Genomic DNA, 26,278 nt, shown 5'->3' with positions numbered 1-26,278 from the left:
TGTAAGTAGTGTTGGGCTCGAGTCCACCTAAGTCAAGTCCGAGTCTTCAACCAGTCGAGTCCGAGACGAGTCCGAGTCCCAAAGAGCCGAGTCCGAGTTGAGTCCGAGTCCAAGGAAACACTACTGTTTGTCAGTATCTTAACATTGTCTTAACCCAGGGGTGCCCAAACTCGGCCCTGGAGGGCCGATGTCCTACAGAGTTCAGCTCCAGCCCCAATTAGACACACCTGAACCATCTAATCAAGCTCTTACTAGGCATACTAGAAACCCCCTGGCAGGTAGGTTGAGGCTAAACCAAGAACCAGGACTGAGTTTGGGCACCCGTATTTTTAACCTTTACAACTAGAAAAACGCAGTGTCAATTGAAATGTAAACCTCTAGTGGATCTTGCCATTTTGATTTTTACTTTCACAACATCTCATAATTAGTGTCCATGCTCTGCTTAGCAAACTTAAAGTCATGTAACAGAAGTTATGGCTGACATATTTCAGAGTGAAACAGGTTATAGAATGTGAAAAATTATACAGCGGGACTTGACTTTATTCATTGATATAGTAAATGTATAAATTCAAAGGTTAGGGGTAAAGGAGTAGGTATCTTGGTGAATGGGACCTTAAGAAAATGCACCTCTTTTATTTCTGATTGTGGCTGTGTGTGTTTTGGGTTTTATATGACTTTTTTTTTTCATGGATGAAAATGAGGTTGTGAGGGATAAAACTAGTCTTTACAATGACACACACTGTGTATAAAGCCCTACATATACTTTCCATAAGTCACAACAAACTCACACTTGTTTTATTTTTGAATGCATTTATAGTTACATTAATTACAATACATTACATTATATAAAGAAAAATTGATGATGTACCATTGAATTATTAGAAAACCATGCACACCCAAGGTGCTTTTGGACCCATTAAAACTATTGCTGCAGAGATGTTAGAAAAATTATTTTTCTTTGAAGCTAGAAACTGCCACCATGTTTTAAATAATAATAATAATAATAATAATAATAATAATCAGCTAATGTAAGTAAAACACTCTCAAGCTTTCTGAAGGCAAGTAAACACTCCAAATAGGCATATTACTTACAAACAAAAGGATAAATAAATATATTAATCAAAAATACAAATGAAATAATATTTGTAAAAAATAGAATCTTTTTAAAAATAGAATTTTAGTTGTTTTTTTTTTTTTTTTTAGGTATGTCTATTTAAAGGCTATTACAGAAATAGACTACTACAGACATTTCTTAAAGTAATAAATGTTAAAATAAAATACTGCAAAATCTTCACTGTATACGTTAAATATGATTCCTATTAATGTTAATAAGTAATTCAGTCAAGAAAAGTGAGTGATTTTCTCTCTTTTTTGTTGTTTGAATTTATGACGCGGTCGGCGGCTGCAGGTTTACGCTGCTGTCGCTTTAAGATCTGACACACAGAACAAATATTTTGATGCATCAGTGTTTCTCCCAACTGTTCAGGTTTACTGAAGACAAAACCGACTTCATTTACATGAATAGTATCTAAGACAAGCAAATGTGTAGCAATAACAGACCATATTAGAAGCGAAAGAAAACTCGGCATTCGCACACTGACTGAGAGGTGTGTTCTGTGAGCGCGCTTTGAGTGTGTGCACACATAAACTCGTCGCCTTTAAGTAGCCTACTGGACAAGACTTAAAAACACATACAAATGCTGAATATCACTTTCGTGATACTGCATCTAGTGACATTTCCATCAACTGTCTCTGGACTCGGATGGACTCAGCATATTTTCCGAGTCAGAAGGCTCGAGTCCAAGTCAAGTCTGAGTAAAAATGCATCCGAGTCCATGACAAGTTCGAGTCGCCTAAAAATTGTACTCGAGACCGGACTCGAGTCCGAGTACGAGTACCCCAACTCTATCTGTAAGGCAAATGTACACGGAGTTTCGCACTCAAGTTCACAGAAACCAAAACAGCAGAAAGTGCGTTTTATAAAAGCGCAATGTTTCGTTGTTATCATGAGTGTACACAAATAAACAAGTCTTTACAGATTCGAAAGATGTATTACTTTTATCTGTATGACCAAAAATGACGGAGTATTTTAAAAGCAAGTAACCAAACTGGCACCTCCATCTGTCATGCAATGAGCAAGCTACTTTTCAGCTTCCACACTCCACAGATTTTACATCTTTCAGATAAAAAGCCATATTTGAGGTTGATGAATGATAGCTTCCTGTGGATTTTTTTTCTTTTCTTTTTTTTCTGCAACTAAGCAACCAATAAAATTTTGGTCGACCAAGCCTCTCCTCATCGACTAATGGTTAGTCGACTATTAGGGGGCAGCCCTAGTAAGGGCATCATTAAAATAGTCCATGTGATATCAGTGGTTCAACCTTAGTTTTATGAAGCTAAAACAATACTTTTTGGGCACAAAGAAAACAAAAATAACAACTTTATGCAACAATTTCTTCTTTTGTGTCAGTCTTTGCATGTATTTCAACTGCTTGAATAAACTCGTTATTTTTGTTTTCTTTGCCCACGAAAAGCTTATTTGTAGCTTAATAAAATTCCAGTTGAACCACTGATGTCACATGGACTATTTGATCAATGTCCTTACTACCTTTCTGGGTCTTGAATGTGTCAGTTTTGTTGCTGTCTATGCAGGGTCAGAAAGCTCTCGGATTTCATCAAAAATATCTTCATTTGTGTTCTGAAGATGAATAAAGGTTTTACAGGTTTGGAACGACATGAGGGTGAGTAATTAATGACAGAATTTTCATTTTTGGGTGATTTTGATTAACTCTTTCCCCACCAGAGTGTTATTTTTAAGTCAGCAGCCAACAGTATATCTTCACAAATCTTTCATGATCCCCAGAATATTTTGTTGTGTAAACATATAAACAGAGAATATATATATAAAGATATATGGTGGTTTGTAGCATAATTCATTCTGTTTTTATTAACAACTGAATGTTTGTAAGTTTAAAAAAAAAAATCATAGAAAAAAGCTGAGAAAATTGCATTCGTATCCAAGACTTCGTCTGGATCAGATTCAGAATGATGATCAAAACATGGATTATCAGAGTCCAAGTCTTTAAATCATCACCTCCAAATGTTTACCTCTTCATGGGTGCCGACATTTTTCTTGGCAACATTAGCTGTTTTGATTTTATATGCTGTTGGTGGTCATTTGGTGATCGTATAAGCTTACTTGTGCGTAAACAACTTCTGTCAACTCTGTCTGGTTTACACAGAGCTGTACCATTTCAGAATATCCATAACAGTGCCACCTACCATATAAAAGTGATAACAGATTGCTGTAATAACCATCAATGGCGGGGAAGTGTTGTGTCATAAATAACAGAAAATGTCATCAATGGTAGGGAAAGTGTTAGAGGATTAGTTTGCTTCAGAATTAAAATTCCTGATAATTTACTTACCCCTGTGTCATCCAAGATGTTCATGTCTTTCTTTCTTCAGTCGAAAAGAAATTAAGGTCTTTAAGGAAAGCATTTCAGTGGAGCTTCAATGATGATCAGCAGGTTAAAGGTCCAAATGGCAGTTTCAGTGCAGCTTCAAAGGGCTCAATCCCACAATCCCTGCTGAGGAATAAGTTTCTTATCTAGCAAAATGATTGGTCATTTTCTAAAAAAAAAAAATTAAATAAAATAAAATTGATATACTTTTTAACCACAAATGCTCATCTTTCACTAGCTCTGCAATGACTTCACGCATTATGTAATCGGAATTGGAATTGGAAAGGTCATGTGGGGTTAGTTTTTCATTTGTGTATTCCAGTTCAAAAAGGTAGGGTAAGGCGAAAAATGTACTTCCACCTACTGTACGTTTAACACAGCATTTGTGGTTAAAAAAGTACTTCATTTTTTGTTTTTTGTTTTTTTTAGAAAATGACCAATCATTTCACTAGGTAAGACCCTTATTCCTCAGCTGGGATTGAGCCCTTTGAAGCTGCACTGAAACTGCAGTTTGGACCTTTAACCCGTTGGCCACCATTAAAGTCCACAATATGGAGAACAATCATGAAATATTTTCCTCAAAAACCATAATTTCTTTTCCGACTGAAGAAAGAAAGACTTAAATATCTTGGATGGCATGGGGGTGAGTAAATTAACAGGAAATTTTAATTCAGGAGTGAACTAATCCTTTAATGTACTAACATGTACACTTTAGGTACTAATATGCATCCTTTAGGAGTAAATAAGTTACAAAGTTGTGCCATTTGAAAGTGTAACACCACTGTACTTTTCCAGCGAGCATAGATTTTAACTTCTTATTCATTAATTTTAACTTTGACAAGAGTTTTTTTGCCAAATAAAAATAGGTGTGAACACCTAGTGAATGGTGCTTGATTAATCAGAAAATGAAACTTTAACAAAATACTGTAATTGCATGTTTTTAGGTGGTCTAATTTTTTTATACTGGTTGATTAATAGTTATGCATTTAGTTTTAAATCTAAATTAACCGTAATTAAGCATTCATTTACAGGAATTATCGAATTTAAGGCTCTTATTAAATCACATCTATTTTAAAGTTCACATTTAATAGCTCACCAGTGTCTAACAGCCGGTGCAATTCAAAAAAGTCTAACATTAATCTCTTAAAATCATCATTAATCAGAACAATCAGTGGAGATTGAAACAGTTTTAAGGACAGCTTGCAGGAAGGAAATGTGCTCACTGATGTGATATTTTATTATTTTTCTGTGATTAAGAACACCGTGCAGCCTTGACTGTGTGGAAGAGTATTCAGAGCTATTTCTTTAGTTATGTACTATGGAGGAGTTCCGGAATAAATAAATTTCATTATTTTATTTTAACTATCCTTGAATTAAATTGGCTTGAAATAGTCCATTTTCAAAGAATGTTATTTGAGTCATTTTAAATGATTTTGTAGATCATTTGTCTGTGTGTGTGCATATGAATACACCATCAATCATTACTTCCTTTCTTGCTAATTCTTGTGTAATAATTATTAATCATAGGAAAAAAATCAATGTGAATATGGAGTCTCCAGCTGGGCTCTACACAAACATCAATAGGCCTGTTAATGAGAGTAACAATATTATAAATATACAGCAATTAGATATGTCACTTAAACTCTCACTTAAAGGTTAAGAGTGCTGTAATATGTTAAAATGTTTACGTTTGACTAAATACAGCAGATCAATTTCCATCTCTCTTGACACACACTTCTTACATTTCTGAAATCAATAATGCTTTTTGTCCATTTGTCCATGCAATAATGGAATCAATTTGCTGCAGTCACTTGATTCTTTATGAATTCTCTCCCAGTTTTTCAATAACTCTAATAGTTAACCATAAGATTGTGTAATAATTTAACATCATCTAAGTAATCATCATCTCATTTATAGGCATTTTTGATGAGGTATTAGTGGAATACAACACCTGTGATGGTGTATTAATTAATCAGCCTCCTGTGCCCTCTCATCTGTGACCCTGTTTGGCCATCTGAGGGACTTTTAAAGTCTTTAACAGCTGGGATTCAATGCCGTAGTGCTTGCTGTCACACTTCACTGTCCTCTCGCTAATCATTTGGCAGAGGATTTGGCTCTGCTATACAAGGTTCCTGTGCCACTTGCTGCTTGTTGGTTCACCCCGTAATTGTCTGGCACGTCGTTGTGGTATTTGAGGTCTAACGGGAGAGTTTTGGCGAGGATGAGGCTCTTGCTCCAGACTCTTTAGGGCAGAGTGAGTGGTTTGGCTATCGCTTAGCTCCAGACGAGGTCTCAAGTGGAGGAGCTCAGGGAGTCATGCATGACCAGGCAGAAGGATTTCTCTCAGTTTTTGTGTTTTGGATGCTGAAGAGCCATCCACGCTCTGTTTGCTGGTTTTTCATGTGCTAAATCGCTAGAGTTGAGCTGAGGTCTTGAAGGTAGCATTTTATATGTAAATAGGCTAGTAGGACTGTTCAATTAAATATGTTATTATGATTATTTTAAGATATAACTGCATAATATGCTTATTATTTAATCACATTATTTGCATATATCAGCATTTGCTGATAAAATCCCCCAAATTATTGCAGCAGATGAAATTGCTCTCAATGGGGGAAAATTATGCATTATAGAATTTAAAGGGTTACTCCACCCCTAAATGAAATTTTGTCATTAATTCAAGAATTAATCAAGAATGCATTTAATTGATTAAAATTGACTTTAACATTGTTTTAAAGATTATTATGGCAGACAAAAGTGGTCCCAAAGGTGGGAAAGTTACATATCCTGGAATTATGTATGGTTTAAATAACATAGAGTGTAAATTTGCATAAGTCTTATGTTAATGTATTAATTTGTATGCAATTCACTGTCCTAAATTAGCAAGTAAATTAGTTAACCATCATAATTAGGCCTGGGTTGACAATATCAATTCATCAATTTTAAACAATCTTGATTTTGATGAACCAATAAGATTTTTTTAGACAGTGCTGTTTCTGTTGATGCATAAACACAACTTCACTAAACATTATTTGTAGACCACCTGCTATCCAATAATTGCAATAAGTTTTGTTGTTGTGTTACTTTTAATAGAAAAAAGTATCAGCTGCTCAAATCATGAAATTCAAATAATAAATGTTGTTTTGATGCTCTTTAATGTGGTGTCAATACCACATATATAGGCTACCTGAAATACATACTCATTATCAAATTCAAAGCAAAGCTGAACTTCTGAGTTAAAAAGGTTTTGTAGCTGGATGACTTCCAGCCGTTACCTCTGCCTCCCAGGCAAACATCTAATTAAACTCCACTCCACGTCCTTTCATGGGTTTTCAGTCCTTTGATAAATGCTGTTCTGTTGCTGTTCGTTTCATGAATCAGCACATTAAAGAGAAAATCAGACAGCTGCATTACTGCTCAGACAGAGCTGCTTTTCCACCTGAACACTACTTTAGCTATCAACTGTCAATAACACTAAACATTATGTCCACAGATCCACCTTCATTTGATAACCCAGATCTGTCTCCTCTCACTTTTCTTAAAAGGGAAGTTCAGCAAGTTTTCTGTCATTTTGGGTGAACTATTCCTTTACGGTGTCTGTTTAAGTAGTGAATTTGCTGTCTAATGCTCCTCACAGGTTTCTGGCTGATTTGTCTGGCTTTAGTGTTGTCAAATCCATCTGTGTAGTGATGTTGAGGTCAGTCGATACAGCCTGACTGATGAGGAATAGTTTGGTCTTTGCAAGATCATCTGGAGATTGCTTTCTCAGGAAAAGTTTTCTGCAGAGATGTTGGAGAAGCAGGAGAAGTTGTGTGCTGTTTAAGTGGGCTCAGTGAGATAGTGGGTGGCAAGAGCAAACTGTATGCAATGATATTAGTATGATATAATATATATACTGTATTCAAAGGATTTTTAATGTATGTATTCATTCTTATTATTACATAATCTATAGGGAATTCTTAGTAAAGCTACGTAAAAATAGTTTTTGCATGAAAGATCTTATTTAATTATTTTCTGTTCTTAGTTGGAAGTTTTTTAATCCAAAAGATATGATTTTTCATACCATAGTTGTGGCATCAGCAGAGAAACATTGTATAACTCTTGAATATCAAAAAAAAAAAAAAAAAAAAAGACTCAAAGGCAGCAGTGACCTGAATGAATAAGATATTTCACATACAGTAAAAGATGTTTACATATAGTCCACAAGAGAAAATAATAGTTGAATTTATAAAAATGACCCCATTCAAAAGTTTACATACGCTTGATTCTTACTGTTACCTGAATGATCAACAGCTGTGTATAGTTGTTCATGAGTCCCTTGTTTGTCTTGAACAGTTAAACTGCCCACTGTTCTTCAGGAAAATCCTTCAGGTACCACAAATTATTTGTTTTTTCAGCGTTTTTGTGTATTTGAACCCTTTCCAACAATGACTGTATGATTTTGAGATCCATCTCTTCACACTGAGGACAACTGAGGGACTCATTTGTAACTATTACAGAAGGGTCAAACACTCACTGATGCTTCAAAAGAAAAAACAATGCATTAAGAGCCGGGGGGTGAAAACTTTTGAACAAAATGAAGATATGTACATTTTTTGTGTTTTGCCTAAATATATATTTTTTTAATTTAGTATTGCCCTTTAGAAGCTACAGAAGATACTTACATGTTTTCCAGAAGACAAAATAAGTTAAATTTACCCTGATCTTCAAAATCAAAAAGTTTCCACCCCCTGGCTCATCGGAAGGGGTCATCGGATGCCCATTTTTCACAAGTTGATATGATTCTTTAGGGTCTTAATGAAAAGTCTATAATATACTTTGGTTAAAAATTCTCAATGGTTGTGTAAAACAACACTCTTTTTACCTTGTCAAAATCAGCTCTTCAAAAATCATCTCATTCTGGTCGAGCCTGCTTTAAATGCAAATGAGCTCTGCTCGCCCCGCCCCTCGCTTCTCTCTGTGGAGCGACGAGCCTGTTTACTTTAGCCACATTTAGCCGTGTTTAGCCGCTAAACTTGCTAACTAGCGCATTATTAGGAAAGACGATCACAAAGATTCTTAAAAGAAAACCTTATACTCACTTCTGCTGTAAGTGAAGCTGGATCACAAACGATTTGTGTGAACATAGACGGATATATGTAGATCGGGAGGCGCATTCCCTTCACAAACAAACGTAATCCACTGCATCTTCAGCGGCTCAGATGTCGGGAGTAAATGACGACCACTATGTTCATTACATCCAGCAACACAACACCTCAATCGGAGAAATTCTTGTCTAACTTACATCCCTGCTCCGGCATCGAAAACAAAGAGGTTGGACTGTTACAGCTGATCTGAGGTAAAATGCTCACGTCAATCAGCTATCGCGGGAGCGGCCTCTGTCGGTGTGTCACCACAACGACAGGCATCTGAGAATGGCTCGATTTGAAAAAGGGAATATTAGTTTTACAGATTAATTAAAAACCACTGCATGGATTTTTATCATTATAGGGTAGATTTGTACATACACTGCCAACACACATTAATGTTCAAACAACATGTAAAAGTGAACTTAGCATCCGATGACTGCTTTAATGCATTGGGTTTCCTTCTTAAGCACCCATATTTCTCACAGCGAGTGTCATGGTGAATGCCCAAAACCACTATAATTTTATATGTAATACTGTTTTTGTGTCATGGAATGAAGTTATAAAAAATGTAAAATATAAAAGTTTTTTAGGCAAGAATGTAGTAGTTCTCGCCTATCTATCTACAGTTCTCGCCTATCTATCTCTCAACCAAACAGATTTTAGGGCCTGACTTGATTGTAACTGGCATTCAACCTATTACTCAACCTATTATTTTCCTCTAATTTTTAGATCATATGCAAAATCTCTACCCATGTTAGGCTTTCCTCTGACGTAGACCAGTGTCTTGACATTGAGGACCTGTACTTTCTGGGTGATTGTGTAATAAGAATAAACCTGTTCTTCACTCCAGTGAATCATTTAATCATTAAAGTCCTGAATACCCATCATAAGAAATCTGGCTGCCTGAAGCAATAATTCATTTCGAACAGCTCCAGGCGAAAACTACAGAGGTGAACATGGGATCCAAAAGCCATTGTACTGAGAGAGTCACCTCAGTTAAAATGCTAATCCACTCACGGGCCAGTGTGGGAGTTTCCCCCGAGCCAAGCGCTCCGGCGGTCGGATGTCAGATGAGGCGCAGTGATGTACTGCTACCGACCTTTCCTCAGACACGCTTCCTGGAGGAGGTTACGAGCTCCCCTGTAGGAGCTGATCTTTGGAGCCCAATGACATGAAATAAGCGGAGCGTGAAGAGTCCGGCGCAGCCAGGCAGTGCTATACCGCCACGGCCCGAGTGAGTCCCACACCGAGGGTCACTGTAATCTCGATTAATCACCTCCAACAGATGGCCTCCACCGAGAGAGATAGAGAGAGAGAGAGACAGCTCAAGGCAGTGTTGACAAGTGTGTCACCCCAGCTTTGCTTTACATCAAGCTTTCATCAGTAATTAGTTTTAATTAGGCTAACAGGCCACATTGTCTTTGAGCCGTGATATGGAGCTAATAGGGTTATGAGGGGTAGAAATAATCCTTTTAAACGCAGTAATCTACGAGTGACCTCTGCGCAGGTCACGGGTTTTGAACGTAAATAATCAGAAATGATTCATAGCTCCAGTGCCGTTCGTCCATATTTATGGATTATTAGCTTTCTTGGCCCGTATCTGTCTTCTCTCGCTCTCTTTCCTTTAATTTGGTGCATATTTTTCAATTAATGGTGTCCTTCCTGTTAATCAATTTGAACAAAAGGACATTTAATAGCTTCTCTAAAGCTCAGTAGCTCAACTGCGCTGTGACAGACCTCTGGGACAAACCGAGAAAGAGAGAGAGAGAAAGCATCAAGGGACAGATGAAGAGAGCTGAAGTTTTATGAGAAAATTTTCCACTTTGAAAAACATACTGTGAGAGTGGTGGAAAGGCTCTCAGGTGTACATCAGCTGCCTGACAGAGACTGAATTTGTCATCTATTTCAATACCGCGTGGCAGAAATGACTCTGAGGAGAGGAATGGAACGAGGGATGAAAAAAGAGAGAAATCAGCAGAGCCTTATGATTGAAGGAAGGTGAAAATAAAAGATATTTCCACCCCTGTGTGTGTGTGTCTCCCGTCCGGGGTGTGCGTAATGTGATGCGTTATGTGGGTCATGTGAAGATAGATCTGCCGCTCGGTAATTGAGGCAGATCAGATTTGTCAGCACAGCAGGAGGCTGTTCTTTGAGCTGACTCGCGCGTTCACACACACACTCATGCAGTGATTTTAGCATTGATTAGCCCAGTGCCTTCATCATTGCAACTGCATCAGAGATAAAGAAAGTGGAAGAGGACAATATTACACACTTCAGTGATGAAGACACATGACATGGAAATTAATCCAACAAGATCTGGCTTTCTAATAAGCCACCCACATTTGCAACCGATTTATATGGGAAGCAAACAAACACCCCTTTCACCCCTACGAAACTGCAAAAAAAAAAAGGTACTATGAAGAGTTTGGGGTCTGTAAGATTTTTAACTTCTTAACAAGACTATTTGATCAAAAGATAAAAAAAAATAAATAAATAAAAAAAATAAAATAATAATAATAATATTTGGAAATATTTGTACAGTTAAACAAAACTGTTGTCTATGTTAATATATTTTAAAATATAATTTATTCCTGTGATGCAAAACAGAATTTTTCAGAAGCCATTACTCCAGTCTTCAGTATTACATGATCCTTCAGAAATCATTGTAATATGTTGATAATTCTCAAAAAAATTATATATTCATTTATATATTTGTAACATCATAAACATTCCTGTCACTTTTGATCAATTCAGTGTGTCCATTGCTGAATAAAAGTATTAATTTCTTAGAAAAAAATCGTACTGACCCAAGTTTTGAACAGTAGTTCAATAGAGGATTCATTTCACAAATAATGCATGGATGATTTTTATATATCCATAAACTTCTATTAAATAGAAAGGCAAGTTGGTGTGACCACACTTTGAAAAGACTTTTTAAAGTAGTTTTTTAAAGTTGTTCCAAGTATCTTTAAGAGCTTGCCGCAGTTATTCTATGGATTTAGACTTCAGTATCAAATCTGTCTGTCTCTTCATGCAGTCTCAGACTGACTGGATAGTGGTAAGATCAGATATGAGGATCATACTGCCTTTTGCAGGACTCCTTGTTCATAAAAATCTCACTGGATTGTTACAGTATTTGCAAGAAGAACGTTGTGAAACACTGATATTTCATATTGATGTACCAAAGCAAAAGAAATAAATAACCTTCTTAAAACAAACATTATAAAAAGGATCATTCCAGTCCTTGATTCTGATTGGTTGAGCCGCATTCAAAGCTGTTGTAAATTACAAACATACACCTTTGTTTACGTTTGTGTGTTGCTCAGCAACCACAACCGCAACTGCTTCTGAGGAACTACATTGTTTGGCGGAAGAGTAATGTTTATTTGCTCTGAAACCTTACTACATATATGGAATAATCGTTTTATAAAAGCAATAAACCCAGTGAAGCTGTGCAGTGAATTTATTACAGCCCCTTTATTACACCCCTTAGCTGTTATAAATTCACTATAAACCACGGCTTCTTGGGGCTTATTGCTTTATTATCAATGTATTTATAACCCAGCACTACTGTTCTACATGCATCTGTGCATAGGATATCACATGGTCTATAGAGCCTCACTGAAGTCATGCTTTATTGAGAATCTATAGCAGAAACATGTACAGTCGATTTTAATGTTGAATAGACTCTCAGTTAACAGTTAACCCTGCTCTACAGCCAATTTTATTGGTTAACTAAATCAGACAGAAACATTTAGACTTAATTGATTTTGTTCAGAATTCAGAAAAATAATGGATGGATACAATCACACTGATATACACATATAAGAGTGCCATTTGCATTGGACACTGGGCTTTCAAATGTTTGTCCTGCCTGGAAGTCTGCTTAGCAGTAGTTTGTAGTCAAAGCTACTGATGCCATTGTACACTTGGCACATTTTGAGCTGCAGGAATAATGTTGAACTCACAAAACCACTCACTAGTGTGTCAGCTTAAAAACTGTGGCTGTTCATCACTCTCTCTGTTTTTAACTCTGTGGTCAAATAGCTTTTCACAGAGCGGTAAGTTCCTGCCCCTGATGTGATGGTCCACTCACATGAAAGTCATTTCTCTCTTGGCTCAACGTCCAGTTCTGCCAGCTGCACATTAATAACCAGTAAAGATAACATGTGTTTCCAGCTTAGTGCAATCACACAAACACCCCCTTCCACCCCTACTGCATATTCAGATACTAGAATTCAAAAACCAGAATCTGTTTGTTGCTTTTTTAGAACAGATGTGCTAAGAAGCATATAAATGCGGAGTTTGCAGTGGATGTTCTCTGGAAAGCATAGCATGTGCTTTAGCATTTAAAAGCACCAGTTTTGTGGTGTGGTCTGGGCTGTGTGGAGGTCTTAAGGGTTAGTGCAAAGATGGAATATTGTGCATTGTGGAAGCAAATTTGAAACATGGAAGCATTTGTTTTGTATGATCTGTAGTCTTAGTTTGTGTTCACATACAGCCAGAACTGGATTTGTGAAACACACTGACCTGTCAAACTAACCAAAAGTGTTTCAGAGGTTCTTTTCTTTTTTATTTCCCACTTCCTTTCTCTTCTTTTTCCTTTCCTTTCCTTTCCTTTCCTTTCCTTTCCTTTCCTTTCCTTTCCTTTCCTTTCCTTTCCTTTCCTTTCCTCATCCTTCTCCTTTCTACTTCCTCTTTCTGTTTTTCCCTCTCTTTCTATTCCAATTTTTTTTCCATTTCCTTTCTCTTATTACCTTTAATTTGTTTCCTTTCCACTTCCTTTTCCTTTCTACTTCCTCTTTTTGTTCTTTTCTCTCTTTCCATTCCACTTTCTTTTCCATTTTCTTTCACTTATTACCATTAATTTGTTTCCTTTCCTTTCCTTTCCTTTCCTTTCCTTTCCTTTCCTTTCCTTTCCTTTCCTTTCCTTTCCTTTCCTTTCCTTTCCTTTCCTTACCATCTTTCTGCTTTTCCTTCTCTTTCCATTTACTTTCTCTTATTAGCTTTAATTTTTTTTTTTTCCTTTCCTTTCCTTTCCTTTCCTTTCCTTTCCTTTCCTTTCCACTTTCCTTTTCCTTTCCTTTCTTTCTGTTTTTCCTTTCTTTTCCACTTTTACCTTTAATTTATTTTCTTTCATTTTGTCTTGTTTTGTTTCTTTCTTTTTCTTCCCACTTCCTCATCCTTTTCTTTTTTTTCCTTTTTCCATTCCACGTTCTTTTCCATTTCCGTTCTCTTTTACCTTTAATTTATTTTCTTTCATTTTGTCTTGTTTTGTTTCCTTTCTTTTTCTTCCCACTTCCTCATCCTTTTCCTTTCTACTTCCTCTTTTTTTTTCCTTTTTCCATTCCACTTTCTTTTCCATTTCCGTTCTCATAGTGCCTTTAATTTATTTCGTTTCATTTTGTTTCCTTTCCTTTCCTTTCCTTTCCTTTCCTTTCCTTTCTACTTCCTTGTTCTTTTTCCTGTCTACTTCCTGTTTCTGTGCTTTTCTCTCTCTTTCCATTCCACTCCAAAATTCCACTTTTTTTCTTTTCCATTTCCTTTCCTTTCCTTTCCTTTCCACTTCCTCATACTTTTCCTTTCTACTTCCTCTTTCTGTTTTTCCTTTTTATTCCACGTTCTTTTCCATTTCTGTTCTCTTTTACCTTTAATTTATTTTCTTTCATTTTGTCTTGTTTTGTTTCCTTTCCTTTTCTTCCCACTTCCTTATCCTTTTCCTTTCTACTTCCTCTTTTTTCCCTTTTTTGTTTTGTTTTGTTTCCTTTCCTTTTCTTCCCACTTTCTCATCCTTTTCCTTTCTACTTCCTCTTTTTTCCCTTTTTCCATTCCACTTTCTTTTCCATTTCCATTCTCATAGTGCCTTTAATTTATTTCCTTTCCTTTCTACTTCCTTGTTCTTTTTCCGTTCTACTTCCTGTTTCTGTTCTTTTCTCTCTCTTTCCATTCCACTCCATTTTTGTCTTTTCCATTTCCCTTTCCTTTCCTTTCCTTTCCTTTCCTTTCCTTTCATTTCCTTTCCTTTCCTTTCCTTCCAGCTTTCTTCTTCCCGTAGGCTTTGATTTAAACTATGCGAGTGTATCATATTACATTTCTTAGCATGCTGTGACACACATTCTCTCCACAATGACAGCTCTGAAATATGGATCCCTAGTGCCTAATCCATTAGTCTCTCTCTCCTCCTCTCTTTCTTCCCTCTCGATCACTTGCTCTCTAGTTGAATTAGCATGATAAAGTGCAGTAGTTAATTGGAGCAGCCATGGAGTTCATATGTGTCATAACGCAGGTAATGTTAATGAACAGGGCTCTTGAGCACTGATGAATAATGTCCTATTCACATGCATTTCTTATACTCAGTTCATCTAAATCCTGGCGTGCAATTCACAAACACCTCAAATGAGATTTTTTATTCTACTTCTTCATTTTTAAATAAGAGAGAACATTGTCACACACTCATCAGTGTTTGCCTGTGCACGTAAGTCGGTCAAAAACACTCTTATGCATCAGGTGTTCCATTATTTTCTCTGATGAGTACTTCAGAAATCTTAAGCAAATTGACGCAGGGATGCACATTGATTCAAAACTCCTTCAAGCTTAATAGAGCTGCAGTTTAGCGGTTTCATCCTTTGATCACAACACAATTCATGTTGTCTAAAATCATATCCTGTTTCCTGCATACAAAAGCTCACCAATAATCCAAACAGGAAATGATTTTCCCCTCCGTCAAAGAGAGAGAGAGAGGGGGGCCTCAGTGATTCTGCTGCCATAGCATCTAAATCTGCCCTCTATTTAGTTCTCATTTGTTTGTTTGATTATTTATTTATGCATTTATTTGTGTTCACACCGTGCTTTTGCCAGCATCTCGAGTGATGGACTGAAGAAAAAGGAGCTGACAGCCGCGCCAGAGGCAACAAGAGGCGATGTTACCGCACGTATGTGTACGTGTGTGTGTGTGTGTGTGTGTGTGTGTGTGCGCGTGGACCAATTGTGGCAGAATATGTGAAAGGATGAAAAAAGAATGACAGCAATTATTCCAGCCCACACAGCTCACTGGTCCCCTCCTAATGCGATCCAGCCGCAGAGCTCCTGTTCCGCTGTTGCACCTCTCTGAATGCCAGACCAAGACACACGCAGAATATTAACATCGCTGATACTGAGTGAGATTTCAGATGCAATTTTAGATCTGTTTAGTGGCTGGAACATCAGAACACATCTGAAAAAGCATATTCATTTTGAGCTTTTCAGTGAACTCGTTCAAAAACTGATTCAGTTGAGGTATTACTGAGTAGAGGTTATACAGTCATGTCTTTAAAATGTTTTAAACTTTTTTTTTTGTAGTTTTAACCCTTAAATACATACCTCGGGTCTTTAGCAACCTGGGGCGTCATTCAATACCCTCTCCCTCCATCATTTTTTAAAGTTAGACATCAACTTCTGCAGTATTCCTCAATCTTCCTTCATTATAAACAATATAGCAAGAAAGAAATAGAAAAGAATGTCTGTTTTCGAATTAATTTTTCATTAAAAGTGTATAAGCTGGAGACCCGAGGTGTGTAAGCATATTTTTTTTTCAAATATCTGATGACTCAATGCATCCAGTTCACGTTTATTCCTTGAGGTGGCACTGTTTAACCCTGAAATGCATGACTCTTTCGCCAATCACTTTTACATATTTGGGTCTTTAGCGACCCGGACCTACATATTCACCACAGATGGACTTTTTTTTTTTTTTTTACTTTTTTTACATTCAGCATCTGGCTCATATTCGCAAAACTATCATTTTCAATGACTTTAAAATCATTATTTTGATCACTGGCAGCTTACCACATTCACAATCAAATGACAGTGACATTTATATTTTATTGCATACAGTAATTGTTCTGCAGTAAAGGCATTCAAACCAATTCAAATTTTGCTGACGATATTCTTTTGTTTTATGTTTGCGACAATTACGAGTAATACATTGTCATTATAGTTTATCAAACAGTGCCATCTCGAGGACTAAAGGTGAATTGCATGTATTTAGTCATCAGATATTTACATATTTTTGAACACAAAAAATATACTTACACTATTACACACCTCGGGTTTCTAGCAACCCTATACACTTTTTACAAAAAATGAATCAGAAAACATTATTTTATTTTATTTTTTTTTTTTTTTCTTGTTTTATTGTTTATAATTAATAGATTGAAGAATACTAAGAAGGCTGGTGTCAAACTTTAAAAAATTAAGAAGGGAGAGGGTAGTAGTTTTATATATTCAATAGTTTTGCGAATATGATTGATATGGCGAATATGAGCCAGATGCTGAATGTAATGTGGAAGTGCGCTCTGACGATGACGGCGGTGGTACAATCATCTGCTCAAATCAAACCCTTCTAAAATTCAAAAGATAACGAAATATGTTTTATTTTATTCATTGTAATTGTTTTTAAAATATCAAAAGAGTTTTTGGCTATTGCAGCAGTTAGAGATCCATCCCTGCTGGATATAAAGGTAAGGGTTGCTAAAGACCTGAATATATAATACACTGTAAAAAACAAAAAACACAATTTGTTGAGTCATCTTAAAATAATTTGTTACCCTGCTGCCTTAAAATTTTAAGTTCAGTCAACTCAAATAAGTTTAGTCAACTTAAAATGTTAAGTTATACTAAGTGACAACTTAGATATTTGTGTTTGTTAAACTTAAAAGCTGGGTAAGTGACCCAACTGCCTTAACATTTTAAGCTGAATTTGTTTTTTTTTTTTTTTTTGTTTTTTGAGTTGACTGAACTTAAAATTTTAAGGCAGCCGGGTAACAAATTATTTTAAGTTGACTCAACAAATAGTTTTTTACAGTGTAGTGATTGGCGAAACATTTATGCATTTAAGGCTTAATAGTGAACCTTTTGGGGCAGTTGCAACGTGTCAGTTGCATTGCTGTATATGCAGGGTCAGGAGGTTCTCGGATTTCATCAGAAATATCTTAATTTGTGTTCGGAAGATGAACAAAGGTCTTTCGGGTTTGGAACGACATGAAGTAAATAATGAAAGATTTTTCATTTTTGGGTAAACTATCCCTCTAATCAGCCTTATTTGAGGTATTGAAATGTGTTGGCCAACAACACTTTTATGGTTGAAGCCAGGTTTATTAAAAGCTTGTTATCTTCAACCTTGAGCGCCTTGGAATATTCTCTTTTTTATACATGAGTCACTGTATCCCTTAGGTTTCCAGTGAGCACCAGTGGTTATACATATAGTTTTATACTCTTCACTTTCACTTGAAAAAAGGTGCAATTCTAATATGAAATTTTGAAAAGCTCCTGTTTGTAGATCAGCAGATCTACTGATAGAATATATGATTTTTGTTGCTGCCCACTGTGGCCTCTGTTATTGAGTGTTTACCACCAAATCTTGTATGTCCAGTTTGTGTGGTTCAGGTTCTTGCAGGATGAGCTCGGTTGAGCTGCAACAGTATAGATTTAAACAGAGCAAGAGGAGCAGTGGCATGGATCAGAGGGCAGAGGCAGGGAGGTTAGGTCCCATTGGAGGCAGGCCTGCCGTAGGTGACAGGCCTGGCTTCGATCTGTCTGTTTAAACTCACAGAGCCTGCTCAGCTGTCTTCCTGCTGGCACATACTTTTTCAACACTGTGTTAACTTGAGAAAGGCATCGGTTTCTCAAGCACCTTGTTATCTGTCCGTTTAATCCATAATTCATTCAGTAAAGGATGAGATCACTGCTTATTTAATGTGAAGCATAAATTGCTGGTTCTAGACTACAATGGGCCATTTGTATCCGAAAAGCTTGAAAGGAAGAAAATTGAATCTTTTTTGTAGCAGGATGAAGAGCAGAATGAAGAAATGGAAAAGGAGAGGGTTTAAAGGGGAAAATAAAAGGATATGTCTTTGTTGCATTCAATACAAAATGCAGGGAAAACAAACCAGGGCAGCAGGAAAATGATGCTGAGATGTTTGGATAGGCCAAGCCCTGAATGCACAAGCTAATGCTGAGATCATGACCTGAGATTGATCTTGTGGAGATGCTACAAGATACAAGGCTGTTCTTGATCTCACCTCTGACTGTCTTACACAAAACAATGTGGACTCCGATCCCAAAGTTTTCTGTATTCAACATGATCTTCTACTTCTTAGTGTATTAACCCAAAACCTACAAAAATCCTGAAGAAAAACAAAACAAACATATACCAGCCTAAAGCGGTCAAGACAGTCAAATTGTTTGTAAATCCTGCTACTTTACAATACGGTGTCATTTGTTAGCATTAATTTATTAACTAACATGAACAAATAATGAATAATACATTTATCAATCCTTGTTAATGTTAGTTAATACAAATCCGGTTGTACATTGTTTGTTCATGTTAGTTCACAGTGCAGGAGAAGTCCACTTCCAGAACAAAAATTTACAGATAATGTACTCACCCCCTTGTCATCCAAGATGTTCATATCTTTCTTTCATCAGCCATTAAGAAATTATGTTTTCTGAGGAAACATTTCAGGATTTTTCTCCATATAATGGACTGATATGGTGCCCCGATTTTGAACTTCCAAAATGCAGTTTAAATGCGGCTTCAAACGATCCCAGATGCATTTGTAAACGATCCCAACTGAGGAAGAAGGGTCTTATCTAGCGAAACGATCGGTTATTTTCATTAAACAAATACAATTTAAATGCTTTTTTAAGTCAAACAATTGTCTCGTCTTGCTCTCCCTTGCTCTCTCCTTGCTGGGATCGTCAACCACATTTGTTCAAACTAGGGGCACCATACACTGTAAAAAAAAAAATAAAAAATAAAAAGTTGAGTCAGCTTAAAATAATTTGTTACCCTGCTGCCTTAAAAGTTTAAGTTCAGTCAACTTAAATAAGTTTAGTCAACTTGAAATGTTAAGTACTAAGTAACAATTTAGATATTTGTGTTTGCTAAATTTAACAGATGGGTAAGTAACCCAGCTGCCTTAAAATTTTAAGTTGATTCAACTCAAATATCTAAGTTGTCACTTAGTACAATTACACATTTCAAGCTGAATAAACTTTTTTTTGAGTTGACTGAACTTAAAATTTTAAGGCAGCCAGGTAACAAATTATTTTAAGTTGACTCAACAAATTGTTGTTTACAGTGTAGAAGTCCACTATATATTATCCATATGAAAATACCTGAGATGGCTTGAAGAACACAGAAAAACCATATGTTATAATCTTGTGCATGTTTCATTATACAAAACATTTGTTTCTGCATTTTATTCAGCTATGCAGCAAATGCTGGATGCTTTTGTCCATATAAGGTATTTTCTGGAAAATAATTTGTAATATATTCTATTACTCCTATGAGTCTTGCTTGCGGACTTTTATGCGCGAGGGCACCCTCTGGTGTTGAGTATGAATAAATCAAATTTGATTTCTGAACAGCCACAACACCTACCTCAAGCAGCGTAATAAAAATGCACCAATACATTCCTGTACCAACATAATAAAAACATGCCACAGTCACATTTTGAACGTGTGTTTTAACTCCAATCTCTGAACATTTCACTTTGAAACTGCCGCGAAACATGCAGTAAGGTATGTAATTATGGTATTACCGAAATGTATATAGAGGCACGTATTTTCATGAGCCTGGATTATTATGTGTCATATTATCATATGTGTACTATTTATTTTCAAACATCACCAATACCAGTATATTGTGACACCCCTAGTTGGAATCAAATGGAATTGAGAGGTTGTGATTTTACAATTAAATTAAATTATTAAAACGTTTTCCGTACCGGTCCATCAATGGTTGCCAAGTGAATGATAGTCCAGATACTCTAACTAACCACCTAAACAAGACTGGACTGGTTAAAGATCACAAATGACCAAGTACAACCAGCTAAAAACCACGTAAAAACCATATAATGCTCTTTTTATGAAAAGAAAAAGAAAAAAAAAAAAAAAAAAAAATATATATATATATATATATATAGGTCTTATATGTCACAGTGTGACTTTATATCATGATTACATCTTTGTTTGCAACGTTATATCTCAGAATTGTGACTTTATATCTAATAGTGTGACTCCATTTATTACTTTAAACTTTATCTCATAATTACCCTTGGATTTTCATTTTTCATCCTGGAAGACGTGATTTAAGTGCCTCTTTATAACCTTTATATATATGAAATGTTCAATTACCCTAATTGTAGATGTTACATTACATGGAAACAAGGCCCTGGGATGTGATTTATACAAACAATCCTATTCGTGTAACATACTAATCAAACACTAAAGCAGCTGGAAATGATGTATTAGCACTACCTGAGATTTCTAATCATTAGTAACTATCTAGACATCCCTCATTCATCTAAAAGAGAAAACACAGGTCTGACATTCCGTCACACACACACACAGCTCCTGTCTGCCCCGACGGCTCCCTGAGTCTGACCTTGACTGCTTGGCTCTTGGTAACTGCAAAAAGTCGTCTCGTTTAAATTCACCAGGGTTGCCAGGCCCTCCCACCTGACCCATTGATCTGGGTGGATTGCAGGTGTGGTATTCATGAGAGCGGCTGGGGATTTGTCCTATAAAGTTAAAATATAGTCCTGCTACCGACTGCCATGTTTTATTCAGAAGCTCGTCTCCCTCAACTCCAGCGACCGGGTACCAAAACTATTCAAAGTCTTATTTTCATCTTATTGTCTCTATTTCCGTCTCTCACTTTCTCCCTTCTACTGTTACACAAAGCAGCAATGGCACAAAATGTACCACACCTTAAAGGGATAGTTCACCCAAAAATGTAATTCTCTCGTTATTTACTCATCCTCATGTTGTTTCAAACCTGTATGTCTTTCTGTATTATGTGGAACAAGAAAAATTAATTTCTTAAAGTAATAGTTCACCCAAAAAAGAACATTTGCTGAAAATGTACTCACCCTCAGGCCATCCGAAGATGTAGATGAGTTTTTTTCTTCATTAAAGCAGATTTAGAGAAATTTAGCATTACATCAATTGCTCAGCAAATTGTCATTGCATCCTCTTAAATTCAATACAACTGACCTTGACTAGTATGAGATATGTTGGTGAAGATCCATCAGCAAAAAGCAGCTATTCAATATTTGAAACCTGAAGCACTTTTGTGTACTCATAGTCGTTTTTAAATGACGTCTGCTCAGTTTAGTGCACAGGACTTATGATGAAACATGCTGTTGATATTTCACCAATTAAATCACTCAGATGGGGTGGCCTTGTTGCTCATCTGAGAACAACATCAATTTATAGAGTGAGCTGAAAAGCACTGCAGTTACCAAATGAAATCCAATCAGGACTCTGCTTTTTGTGCATCCACTCTTTTCTTCATGTAGAATTAAAGCTCAAATTATATGCAGCTTGTCTCATAGCAGTCAAATCCAATTAACGTGTGTGCTTTGCTGAGTTAATGCTGGCAGTAAGGATTGCAAGAGTGTTTTATACAGGTAATAAGCTGCTGCCTGGCTTATAGGGTGCAACAAGGACACACCACATAAGCTGTCAAATAAACATGCATACAAGCTTGTGATGACTGTGAACAGCTGATATACATAAAGCTATGTATTCTTACACCAAATGCTGTTGCTGGTCATTACAAGCCTGTTTAAAACCATAGAGTGTACACACAGGCAAGTTTGCATATTTTTGATTACAAATTTAAATTTAAGCTGATATAAGTGTGTTTTTTCAACTTTAGCCGGAGGCCGAGTGCCATAGGTAATCACAGCCATGCTGATATAGAGTGATATCACAAGGGTATGAGGGTGATATTGCATTTATACAATAGTTCCACAGCACAAGTGTGTATTTAAATAAGAATCAGCCACTGAGTGTTTTAAAAACATTTTGTATGCAGAACTACTTCCTTCCGCAACAGATTTAAATCTCAAGTTGACAGTATAAGACCTGAGTCCAAGCCTCCATTAGTAAATCAAGAAAATTACTTTAGAACTAGTAAAGAGGGGACACTGAGTTGCTTTACTGAGTGCTTATTGTATTACTGTATTAAAAGCTTACTGTTCTATGTAGAGTCGAGTATACCTAACGAGCATCCCAGCATCAGAACATACTTACCAGCATATGCTGTTTTTTTTTTGTTTTTTTTCACCAGGGAAGTAAGGTTAATGTAGACCTTCATACCGGTAGCCTATAAATATGATTTTATAATTTTATGCTATATAGACCTACCTCATTACCCTCCACTGGATGTATAATGAGCGGCAGTAAACTGCATTTTGCTATTTTATAATGCCTTCTGTGGATATTTTGGTGAAAGTAACTCAAAAGTAGTGTAAAGCATTACAATTCAGAGACAGTAATATTGTAATGTAACTAATTACTTTTAAAAGACAGTAACTAGTAATATATAATGTATTTCATTTTGGAAGTAACTTGCCCAACACTGTTAGATTCCCAACAAAGCTTAAGGACTATTAAAGGCAAAATTGCTTGGAGACTAATTGCTTGTACACCATCTGTGTAATTGCAAATGGTGAAGATGTGGTGAAAGTGACAGTAAACTCAATGTACTTTTGTTTCTGAGATGCGGAGGACATAAAATTGAAGTCCAGTGTGAGACATGTCTTCATTAAAGAACAAACTCTGGCTGACATTCAGTGACTTCATGTTGTAATTCTTGCACACGGTTACACAAGCGCATTCACTCACATCTGCAGGTACACAAACACATTCAGCGGTTCTTTCTACACAATGATCTCTTTCACAGAAAAACACACACACAGTGCTGGAGTCTATCAGTATAGCGGTGATTGGTCTTCTGAGACTACAGCACACTTCTGAACTCCTATAATAAGATAGTGAGATTTTTGCATCTCTTTCACAGCCATGCTGATGTGTGTCAGGAGAGGATTATCAGAACACCTTCTGAGTTTTCATTTTGCTCCAAAACTTTTTCAGTTTTCGATTTTGAGTTTAATAAAGTTACCTAGTAGTTGCATTCTGTGGAAGAAATTAGATTATTTCTTGATTTTTGTGGATATATTAGTGCCTTGTATGATTGCTATGAGTGTAATGCATTAAAATATATAATAATATACATTTTTGACATTATGGTATATGATACTGTAAATAATGTCATATTTCAACTTCTAGTTTAAGTCAATAAATAATAAATAACATTTTGCAAAATGAAAATCTACACAGTTATACAGGAAAAAAAGTTATATATTTAGTATGATATACATATCTATATATCTATCTATCTCTCTCTATATTGAGAGTTTTATGTGAAGCACCATTGAGGAAAAAAAGTAAATAGATTTAAAAAATAAAAAACAAATAAATATAAGGACTAAATGGTAATAAGAATTAAGGTAAATGCACTTAATAAGCATGAGAGCGTTGTCATAATTGCTCCTATAATTAGACTTAATTAGACTTGATTAGGGTTGTGCAAAACTTTATTTATCTTTTTTCTCTTTTAGGTTGTAGTGTTACCTGGACCTACTGGCTTAAATTAACATGAACTTGAATGCTAAACCATGAGGTCCGGGAAGTGTTAGTGGGGAGAAAAATGAATAAGATCATATTTAATTGTGAGAAACAAAGACATCTTCATTATGTTTCATGAATTGGTTCATTTAACAGCTCCACCTTTTTCTAGTTCTCTCTTATATTGTGATATCAGACGTTTTTTCACTCTATTTCACTAAACCAGCAAGACCCAATTAAAGACAAACCCAATGAGCGAGAGGAGAATGTCACCAATGCTCAGCATGTTCACTGGTTCTCGGGATCTCCCTCCCACTGGGAGTAAAGCGGACCAGATGAGGGGACATGTCACTTGGCTCTCTCAACATGCTTGTTAGCACAGTGCCTCAGCTTGAAGGGCATTTACTGTGTTTTTTTTTTTCTTCTTTCCTTTTTGGGTTCACTTAATGAGTGTCCGGCCTCTTTTTTAGTGCTCTCGAAGAAGTCAGTAAGGTCGTCAACAGGCCACCTCCACCATGCTCTTCTATCATAGTTCAGACTAGAAGGAGACTTGGTGCTTTTTGCATTTATTTTTGTATATTGCTTGTTTTTTGTGTTTGTTTGTTTGTTTTGTTTTTTTCTTTTAAGAAAGTTAGTTTTGAAAAAGAGACGTTGATGACAGTGGTCCTGACAAATCAACTTACAGAAAAATCAACTTACAGAACGAGTTCTCTCAAAAAGGATAATTTGCTGAAAATTTACTCAGGCCCATCCAAGATGTAGAAGAGTTTGTTTCTTCATCGGAACAGATTTGGAGAAATTTAGCATTACATCACTTGGTCATTAATGAATCCTCTGCAGTGAATGGGTGCCGTCAGAATGAGAGTCCAAACAGTTGATAAAAACATCACAATAATCCAGAAGTACCGATTCCAGTCCATCAATTAATGGAGTAGTTCATGTCCAGAACAAAAATTTACAGATAATTTACTCACCCCCTTGTCATCCAAGATGTTTGTCTTTTTTTTCTTCAGTCGAAAAGAAATTATGTATCTTGAGGAAAACATTTTAGGATTTCTCTCCATATAGTGGACTTCAGTAGTGCCCCCAATTTTGAACTTCCAATGCAGTTTAAATGCATCTTCAGGTTCGAGGTTAAAAAGATGTAAATTGTCAATTTGTTTCGAAGATGGCTGATCGTTTTGCTAGATAAGACCCTTCTTCCTCGACTGGGATCAGCCCTTTGAAGCTGCATTTAAACTGCATTTTGGACATTCAAACTCACGGGCACAATAGAAGTCCACTATATAGAGAGAAATGCTGAAATGTTTTCCTCAAGAAACATAATTTCTTTACGACTGAAGAAAGAAAGACATGAACATCTTGGATGACAAAGGAATGAGTACATTATCTGTAAATTTTTGTTCTGGAAGTGAACTAATCCTTTAATGTCTCGTGAAGCATAAAGTTGCATGTTTGAACAAGTTTATCATAAGACAATTGTCTCTGTCAAGTCCTCTATCCATAATATTTGTCATTTTGTCTGAATCAGAAGAGAAATATGCACAGATTAAGCACAGTTTACAACAGAAAATAATCCAAAACCATTCTAAACAAATAAATCAGTGATTATGACGTGAGAGAACAACGTGTAGAAAAACATTATTATGGATTATGGACTAATGTTTTGGCCAGGCGCAATGGTTTAAAGCTAAAATTCCTTAATGACAAATTTATTTATTGGTATAGTCATGTGGATTACTGTGATGTTTTATCAGCTGGACTGATCTGGACTCTCATTCTGATGGCACCCATTCACTGCAGAGAATCCATTGTTGACCAAGTGATGTAATGCTAAATTTTTCCAGATCTGTTCAGATGAACCAACAAAGTGATTTCAGTGAGTACATTTTAAGCTAATTCTTATTTTTGGTTGAACTATTCCTTCAAGTCAATTTTTGAGTCAGCTTAAAATAATTTGTTACCCTGCTACCTTAAATTTTTAAGTTCAGTCAACTCAAATTTAGTCAACTTAAAATGTTAAAGGAGAAGTCCACTTCCAGAAAAACAGTTTACAGATAATGTACTCACCCCCTTGTCATCCAAGATTGTGATGAAGTGAGTGCCACGACTCGCTTCAGGGGGAGGGGAAAAGGGAATGTGAGTCTGTGAAAACACACACAAAAAAAAATGATGGCTTTCTCGCAAAGCACTTTCGTGCAGGGTGTAGTTTATTTACAGTGCCAA

General features: G+C 36.1%; 1 protein-coding gene across 2 annotated transcripts in view; it reads left to right on the top strand.

Moving 5' to 3' along the window:
* The window catches only part of si:dkeyp-14d3.1 (transmembrane protein 132C), a 308,473-nt gene that overhangs the window by 209,591 nt on the left and 72,604 nt on the right, over positions 1–26,278 (top strand). The window lies entirely within an intron of this gene.

This window comes from Labeo rohita, chromosome 8, assembly GCF_022985175.1.
Source record: "Labeo rohita strain BAU-BD-2019 chromosome 8, IGBB_LRoh.1.0, whole genome shotgun sequence".
Classification (NCBI taxonomy): Eukaryota; Metazoa; Chordata; class Actinopteri; order Cypriniformes; family Cyprinidae; genus Labeo; species Labeo rohita.
Note: the sequence above shows the minus strand (reverse complement) of the source record. Positions and strands in the feature narration are given on the sequence as shown.